This window comes from Orcinus orca, chromosome 14 (genome assembly GCF_937001465.1).
Source record: "Orcinus orca chromosome 14, mOrcOrc1.1, whole genome shotgun sequence".
NCBI classification, from domain to species: Eukaryota; Metazoa; Chordata; class Mammalia; order Artiodactyla; family Delphinidae; genus Orcinus; species Orcinus orca.
Window position 1 is genome coordinate 20,970,902 of NC_064572.1, and position 9,703 is coordinate 20,980,604.

A 9,703-nucleotide genomic window follows, 5' to 3' on the forward strand; every position below is an offset into this window, starting at 1 on the left:
TGAATTCAAAATTTGGTTACACAAAGAAGTGCCACCTGGAGCTTGTCTATACACGGTGGCAGATATTGATACATCCAGGCCCTCTCCTCATCAAGTTCTTGATCTCCTGTGTTTTCATTAGATGTCATTGGACAGTTGCAATACAGTGAGATAACTACTATAATTCAGGTATCTACAGAGCACTCTGCAGAGGTTTGCAGGTAAAATTATCAGGGAAGTGATGCTTGGCCTGACTTATCAAAGATGGGGTTTCCCAAAAGGGTAAGGAAGAAGATAGCTCATTAAATGTTACCTATTATGATTATCATTTACCAGATTTAAGTCAGAAAGACATTCAAGTCACAGCTCTACTGAGAACATCAGTTTCCTCAGCTTTAATCTTATCCTATTTGGTTCTGCAAAGAATAAATAAGATGATTTAAGTAAAGCACATATTAAATACTTGATGCACAGTTTGATTCTTCATAAATGCTCTCTCTCTTCTCAGCTCTAATTTTTACTTTTTTGGAATGCCCTTCTCTCCATTTCCATTCTAGAAAAAAATCCCACCCATTATTCAAGTTCTACTTGAAACATTGCCTGTTCTGTGAAGCTATTATTTACCTAAAAGACATAATCTTCCTTCCTTTGAAACACTGTTGAAGTTCATCTTGACCTCCATAATACTTGGCTCATGGTTGGCACATATTTGAATTCAGTTGCCCCCCATTCTGATCCCTGTTCCTAGTCTTAATGTCTGCTTGTTTTCTTTTTTTTCTTAATTCTTGCTCTCTGCCTAGCCAGCATTATGACCATGCCAAAGCAAGGCTCTGACTTTTTAAAAAGGCTTGTCTGGTGGTCTGGACAACTGAATTACTACATGTCTTTGATCCCAAGGTTCTGCATATGCCTCCACTCTGGGCCAGTCCCATTACAAACTTGCCTTCCTCTCTATCTGGGACACATATCTACTGAGCCCCTTCTAATTATCATACAGGGTCAAAGGCACTAAAGATGTGTCAGTGAATAAAACAGACCTCGTTCCTGGCCCCTGCTTTCAAGGAGGTTGCACTCCAGTTGGGGGAGACAGTCAGCAAATAATAACACGATGACGGCTATAATGATGCTACAGTAGAAAGGTACAGACAGGCTTGTCCTAGGCCCAGTGTGTTCCTTATCTTGCCTCACCTAACCCCTCCCCCTACCTTTTCATTCGCTCCACTCTCATCCCAACGTCTATATGTTCAAATTATTCTCCTTTAAGTCCTAGATCCAATGCCATCTTCTTTGTGAATGTAAGACAAGATAGAGAAAGAAGTGTGTACCGTGTAAGCATACAAAGAGATTTTTATGCACATCTTCTCACCCATGCCTCGAGCTCCTGAGGGCAAGGCTTAACATACTTTATCTTAATAGTGCCAAGGGGTAAGCCAGAAAAGGAAGTACTTAGTAACTCCTTATGAAATGGACAGAGGGTCCTCTCCCTTGTCCTAATAGACTGTACTAAGAGAACCATCCTCCACGCTCCTTACAGGAAATCCTGTTCTGTTTCTGCCTCCATTCAGGAACATAACCTCACACAAAAGGTAAATAAACACTCTCAATCCAGAGATGACAGGAACTCAGAATCTACATCACGATTCCCATGGTAACTAAGGTTGTGCACCAAGAGCTCTGCCATGATAGTATCTTAATCTGGAAAAGCCGAGCATTTTCTCATATTGTTAATTCTGTTACTCTGGTCATAATAAATGGTTACCTGGATTGCAAGCTGCTGAATGATATTCTGCATTTCTAAACCCACCACTCCCCTGCAGAGTTAACATGAATATAAAGTGCTCTTTACCAACAGAAGTTCTGAGCTGGCTGGGAGCCCTGGATCAGGTCAGCACTTGGTGCTGTCAGTAGTAAGCAGAAACTTCCAGTACATTGGGCTGGGGTGCGTACACATTTATTCCTCCATTCGCACAGCTTGCTACTTTCCAGCATACACTTGGTTTTTATCTTAGGTGCCATGTGCGGTGCTATGAGGGTTGCTGAATGTGCACGCCTGTGTTTATTTGGCGAATGTAAGAGCTGTGGGGTTTTAATTACCCTGAGCTGGTAGAGATCAATTTGAAAAACAAACATATTAGTAAAAAAAAAACAAGTACTCTTTTGCTGCCAGAGGATTACAGCTTGAAATCATAGCATCCTCGAGCTTTAGAGCTAGAAGAAACAGCAGAGATTAGGGAGGCCAAGCCCCTCATTTTGCACATTGGAAAACTGAACCCCAAAAGGCAAAGTAGCATGAAGAGCAGATAAGAGCTTGGGTTCTGCTATAAGACAGACCTTGCTCAAATCCCAGGTCCACAACTTACCAAATGACCTTGACAAGCCACTTGACCTTTCTGGGTCTCTGTCCTCATCTGGAAAATGGTGACAGCGATAGAGATGTGGGGATTAAATGGGATAAAGGATGTTAGGTGCTCAGCACAATACCTGACATAGTGAATAATCAGTCATGCTAACTTTTATCATTGTCATCATCACCACCACCACTGTGTGAGGTCACACAGGTTGTTAGTAACATTGCTCTTGTCTAAACTAATTCTCCCTTACACATACCTGGGTTTGTTATCATGCATAGTAAGAAATAAATATTTTTATAAGTCTTGTCCCAAGAAGCACATGGTCCAAATTAGCTTCCAAATTAAGTTTTACAGTAGTTCAGTGTTCTCCAGTGCTCACTGAATCTTCCAGTAATTGTACATTCTACATAGTCGCAGTTCTGGAAATGTAGTTCACTCAGCAGGAATATATTCTTGTCCTAAATGTGTAGTCACTCAAGAACTATTAATGATTTACCAAGATGTTTTACTTTGAAGAGTACAGCATGTCTTAAGATATTTAACTAGAATTCTTTTACCCTTCCCTAAGGCCCCAAATGAACAAAACACGGTGCTTTTCGTGGCTTGATCTAAATAGATAATCCGTGACTCAGAAAAAGGTGATTTCAGAGCGTGACATGCAAATGCTGAATTCATGGATGTTTGTTTAAAATCTGGGCCCTTTTCCTTGACTACATTTACTATAATTAGAAGACTGGCCCTTGTTCTCACAAGGAGTTCCACACACACCATTGGCAATGTCATATGTGAGATGCTAGAGAAAAGATTAATACTTTTTATTGAGTGGCTGGAAGCTGTCGGCACCCAACACAACTTGATGTCTAAAAAAATGAGATTTCAGAAAAAGAAAACACTGGGTATTGGATGATGAATAATACCCAAAAGAAGATAAGGCTCTACTAGATTTTCTGTGGGCTGGTGGGAGATAAGAATGGAAGGATGATGTGATGATCTAGTCTAGAATGATATGGTGCTTTCCATGCAGATTCAGGTTTTGTGGGGCCCAAAGCTTATGTATTTGAGGGCAGCCTCTTTAAGTAAGTGAATATAAAATTATGAATTAAAAACTCCTGGGGCCTTTCCCAGGGTCTTAGAAAGGACCCCTGAAGCTTAAGCTTCATTAGCTTCATGGTAAATTTGGGGTTTGGTGCTTGATGGTTTAAACCATTTTCATGTAGGTCAGATGTACTAAATTAAGAGCCTTAGGGGTTAAGAAACCATGGTTTGGCTCCTGGGTTGACCATTTATAGCTGTGGCATCTTAGGCAAGTGTCTTAAGTTCTCTGATCCTCACTTTCCCCCACTATAAAAGAGAAAAAAATAATATCAACCTTATAGGTTATACAAAGTTTTTAACCCATGAAAAGCACTTAAAGTATCTACCACATAGTAAGAGCTCAATAAATAGTATTATTGTTTTATTTCCTATTCTTCTCATTCAATCTGCACCTTAGTTCTGTGAATATTTGCTCAGAAAATGAGGTTTTTCCCTTAAGAGTCAACTCCTGATTTGGGGGGAATTATGATACTCTAAGTCCATGTCTCTTGCTTCTCTTTTCTAGTGCCTACCTTGTCCTTTTGTCTGTTTTACCAAAAAAATGAGTACAGGGCAGGATGAGAAATGGAATTCAAATCAGCTAATTAACATCCCTGGAAAAAGAAAAAGATATTAGTGTTCCAAGCACTTAATCCCTTTCCTCCAGGCCAGCTATTCTATATCATGCCTCCGTGTCATGGTCACAGACATTGGAGGTTGGGTTGGGGGGTGGATGCAGGTACAGACACCTGGACTGCCACATCTTGTTTCTTCCTCTGTCTGATTACGAAGATGGAATGTGAGCTTGAGGAGTCATCCAAATCTATCCTTTCTCTTGGAAATACAGATGATGCCTTCAGGTTTAGATATAAGAGAGGGAAGTTTCCATTGAGAAGAACAGCCCTACTTCCTGGGAGTATTTGAATCCAGTTTCCACTACTTACTACTGGTGGGACCTCAGGCAAGTTAGATTCAGGAGACAATAATAGCACCTACCTAACTGGATTACTGTGAGGATTAAATAAAATATGTATGTAAGCACATAGTATAGTGTGTGGGTGTGTGAGAGAGAGAGAGAGAGAGAGAGAGAGAGAGAGAGAGAGGGAGGGAGGGAGGGAGGGAGGGGGAGGGAGAGAGGGAGGGAGGGGGTGAGAGAGGGAGGGGGGAGAGAGAGGGAGGGAGGGGGGGAGAGAGGGAGGGAGGGGGGAGAGACAGGGAGGGAGGGGGGAGAGAGAGGGAGGGAGGGGGGAGAGAGAGGGAGGGAGGGGGGAGAGAGAGGGAGGGAGGGGGGAGAGAGAGGGAGGGAGGGGGAGAGAGAGGGAGGGAGGGGGGAGAGAGAGAGAGAGCAAGAGAGCGAGCAAAAGAAAGTCGAAGTATTCAGTTGTTTCTCATAGTGTGAAGGGTTGGGGCAGATCCCAAGGGCCAAGGGCATTCAGAGGGCAAAAAAACTTCATCCTTATGTGCCAAGACGACCCCTGATCACCTGGCATAGCCGGAAAAAGTGCTGTGATCTATTAGTAATGTCTGCCTTGGACATGGGACAGAAGGTTTGGCAACATACTCTATATATCTTCTATCTCTAGATTCTCTTCTCCTGGAGATTCATATCATTCATCCAGGCTCTGCCAATAGATAAGGTGTGAGATCACTATTTTAGGTAGCCAACAATCTCAGTCTTCAGAACTAAGAAAACCTTATCCTTTATGGAAAATTGAATAGTTATTCGTAATAAGTATACCAAGAAATAGCTCAAGAAAGAAAACAAATCTCTAAGTTCTGGCCTGTTTCTCTTCCTATTGCTTTATTACATATTTACTTGGACCCTGTCTAATTCCATTTAAACTCTTCGGTTCTCTGTGGTCTTTGTGTTAATCCTCTGTTGAGACAAAACAACAACAAAAAAACCTTCTGAGTTACAGATTTCTAATTTAATGTTTCACAACAGATTGTGTTCATTTTAGTTCATTGCACTGTATACCTCACCTGGCACTAGACTTGGAACATAGTAAGTGCTCAATAAATACCTTTAATGCATTAATAAGATTTCTTTTATGCCAGCTCCCCCATTAGGACGTACGCTTCTGAAAGATAAGATGAATTACTCATTATTTTCTCCCTTGCCCCCATTCCCTCAAGTGATTGGCATAGTATCTAGTACATGGTAATGACTCTATAAATATTTGTTAAATGAATGAAGTATTAATGGCAGGACTGCCAACCTTCATAGTTTCAAATTTCTTCTGCTATCTGTTCTGGCTTCTCGCAACATAAATCTTTCATATCAGTGCTTTACAGTATTTGAGAATTTTCCATTTGAAGAGCTCACCGGAGAATATTTCCCATAAAGAGGAATGGGTCCTCTGTTGTCTTATTACTCACTAATTTCATAAGAAGTGCTGTTTGCGGAATTCCCTCAATCTGCTTCATTTTTTTTTTTAACATCTTTACTGGAGTATAATTGCTTTACAATGTTGTGTTAGTTTCTGCTGTATAACAAAGTAAATCAGCTGTATGCATACGTATATCCCCATATCTCTTCCCTCTTGTGTCTCCCTCCCACCCTCCCTATCCCACCCCTCTAGGTGGTCACAAAGCACCAAGCTGATCTCCCTGTGCTATGTGGCTGCTTCCCACTAGCTATTTTACATTTGGTAGTGTATATATGTCAGTGCTACTCTCTCACTTCGTCCCAGCTTACCCTTCCCCCTCCCTGTGTCCTCAAGTCCATTCTCTACATCTGTGTCTTTATTCCTGTCCTGCCCCTAGGTTCTTCAGGACCTTTTTTTTTTTTTTTTTTTTTAGATTCCATATATATGTGTTAGCATACGGTATTTGTTTTTCTCTTTCTGACTTACTTCACTCTGTATGACAGACTCTAGGTCCATCCATCTCACTAAAAATAACTCAATTTCATTTCTTTTTATGGCTAATATTCCATTGTATATTTGTGCCACGTCTTCTTTATCCATTCATCTGTCGATAGACACTTAGGTTGCTTCCATGACCTGGCTATTGTTAAGTTGAGCTGTAATGAACATTGTGGTACATGACTCTTTCTGATTATGGTTTTCCCACGGTATATGCCCAGTAGTGGGATTGCTGCATCCTATGGTAGTTCTATTTTTAGTTTTTTAAGGAACCTCCATACTGTTCTCCCTAGTGGCTGTATCAATTTACATTCCCACCAACAGTGTCAACCTGCTTCGTTCTTGTTTTTTACTTTCCGTGCTACTCTCTGCTTTGCTGTCCGAGAGGCTCCCCATTCTGTGGGAGCCACGGTCAGCCATCAGGAGCCAAAACTTTTTCCCAGTGAAACACGATCCTTCTGAAAGGAGATCTCTCTTCTTCTTGTTCCATTGTGGCAAATCTGCTGAACTTCCATACTGCCCTTTTGGACTGGAGGAATTTCCATTTACCACATCCAGTAAGCACCTTTATAGATCAGTGACTCAGCAACTGACTTTTAACACCCAATCAGTACGTGCTTTGTTTCCATTATGCATGGGTTGAATTTAAGACAAAGAGATTTCTTCACACTGTTATTCCATTTGCTTCAGTTTCCAAGGCAATCTGTGTTTGTGCAAAAACCAAATGTGCTGCCTGCAGGCCGATGGATGCTGGGGCTTTATTAAACAGGTGCCTGCCTTCCACCTACCTACCTGCCTATCTGTGCACCTTCTCATGTTTCCAGTCTTAATTATTTTTTCCCCTCTGTGTACAACGGTTTTTTATTTAGTCTAAATTTATTTCATCTTTTTCTTGTATTCATCTTTGTAAACTACCTTAAATACATTTGAAATGATGTAGTTTGTATAACTCAATGAATATATCTATGCATAGATATTGATATGCTCGGCACAGACACAGGACCAAGCCTGCATATAGCTCCTGACACCCAGATGCTTAGAGTCTTGCTAGAAGAGTGAGACTTATTGACGAGCAGTAAGTCACTTAGCAGACGTGCAGTCACTGGTCATCATAGAGCAAACACATGCATCCTCTAAGAGTTACCAAAGCAAATATCTGTCCTTAATCATAAAGTCTTTTTCAACATTTTTTCCTGAGTCTAATGGAACTTAGGTTATTATTTTGAGTGGCTGAAAGACTCTACTTTGATTCTGAATCAATTCAATTAAAAAAAATTTTTTTAACACTTATCTCACTCCAAGGAGTATTTGAAACAGCTTATGGGAGGAAAAATAAAGTTAATAAAATAGTAGCAAAAGGAGATACAGCCTTGAAAACGTTTGGTAGTAAGTGACAATAGTTGTTGTCTTTAAACGCACTCTGAGCTTCCTGGAAACCCAATCATAAAGGGAAGCACAGTTAGTTGCAGGGTTCTCTTTAGCTGAGGAGCAGAATCATATTTTCTCAGAAGACGATTTTTCTTATGTCAGATTCTGAGGTAATTTTCTCGTAGGAAGCAATAGATGGAGGAATGTAATAAACAATATTTTCAATAACAACTCTCAGCTAAGTCAGGAGCAAAATTTACGCAATTTTTTTGTAGCACATCTAGCAAAGAGATCCAGATGATGTCTGGAATTATACGAGGTAGATTCTGTAAGTGACTCAGCAGTCAACTTGATCAAAGGAAAAAAAGTAGGTAATCTAGAGAAAAAGGCAAATTACACCAGCCTTAAATTATCTTCCCTCAGTCTTTTTCCCTTCCATGATCTTGACAGGTTGTAGATAACACTCAATTTCCAGACCTTCCTCTGTAGCAAGAACACGGAGTCCAAGTATCCTGAAGACTGTTAATTGAAAGCAAATTTAAAACTTTGACAACATGTAAGCAAATGTTAAATTTGTCATTGTCTCGTGCAAACTCGCAGGCCTAGGCAATATTCTTGCCTTGAGTAGAAGGCCTCCACCCAGAGATTGATTAAACTTCCTTGTAAGAAAGAAAAGTTTAACAGCTCCAAATTGCCCTATGAGGGGTTCCTCAGTTTCCTCATTTGTAAAATGGGAATAAGAGTCGCCCAACTCACAAAGTTGCCAGTGGAGAGTGATTGTCATAATAATATGTGAACATACTTTGCACCTCGCTGGTTCTCGATAAAATGTTGCATGCGTGAATAAATAAATAGGTTTCAGTTGATAGCATAAATTTCCACTGAATATTGAACATTCATCATTCCGAAAGACAAAACAAAATCAGCCTTTAAAGGGCATATATGCTCTCTCTCCTTTTAACAAATGGTTGTATCACATATCCAATTATCTAGAGCAGAAGTTGGCAAACTACAGCTCTTAAACCAAATCCAGCTTGCTGCTCGTTCTTTTTGTAAAGGTTTATTGGAGTAAAGCCACACCCATCATTTACATATTGCCTACGGCTGCTCTCCTGATAAAACAGCAGACTTGAGTAGTTACAACAGAGCAGTTGGCCCACAAAGACTAAAATATTTACTTCTGGCCCTTTACAGGAAAAGTTTGCTGACCTCTGAATAGAGCACATGTCCTCTCAGATACTAAACATCATTTCAAATGCAAGACATCCCAAGCTAAGATTTTCATCTAAGCATTTGCTTTCATGCAGGGGTCCCCAACCCCTGGTCCACAGACCAGTACCCGTCCATGGCCTGTTAGGAACCGAGCCGCACAGCAGGAGGTGAGCCAGCGAAGCTTCATCTTTGGCTCCCCATCGCTCACATTACTGCCTGAACAATCCCCCAACCCTGGCTGTGGAAAAATTGTCTTCCACGAAACCGGTCCCTGGTGCCAGAAAGGTTGGGGACCGCTGCTTTCATGCACACCTGTGTGCACACCTTTCCCTTCTCAACTTCACCATCCGTTCAGGTCCCTATCATCAACGCTCCCAGTTAATTAATCAAAGCCTACCATCTTCTTTTCCTTTAAAAACTCTCACAGCCTTTCCACTCCTCTCCCACTGTTATCCTTGACGCCAGTTAGTCCCCCTGCCTCTGACGTACTCTGCAGTCCATCCTCTACACCACTGCCTGAGCCATTGTCCTAAAATGCCATTTTAACAGTATTACAGCCCAGCTCAAAGAGTCTAAGGTGACTCCCACTTGCCATCTACACCGAGTCTCAATTTACTCTGCCTGGCTTTTAAAACAGCCCACAGTCTGGCTCCACAGTACCTGTGAAACTTCAAGCCCCACCTTTTCCCCTTCTCCACTGAGCACTCTGGTCTGGCCCATCTCTGCTAGCATCACCTTGCTAAATCCCACCTCTGTTCTACACTCCCACCAAGCCTCTGCTCTGGATTGAATTGAGTCCCCCAAAATTCATACATTGAAGTCTGGACCCCCAATACCTTATATGACCTTATT

The 9,703-nt window shown here is 41.3% G+C and overlaps 1 long non-coding RNA gene across 1 annotated transcript; it reads right to left on the reverse strand.

Moving 5' to 3' along the window:
* Positions 1-341: 341 nt before the first annotated feature.
* LOC125961078 (uncharacterized) lies at positions 342-2,381 on the reverse strand. Its single transcript, XR_007471405.1, has 3 exons — positions 2,340-2,381; positions 1,185-1,264; positions 342-395 (listed from the first exon to the last, which is right to left on the reverse strand). It is a non-coding gene; the product is annotated as an uncharacterized LOC125961078 (long non-coding RNA).
* Between the last annotated feature and the right edge of the window lie 7,322 nt (positions 2,382-9,703).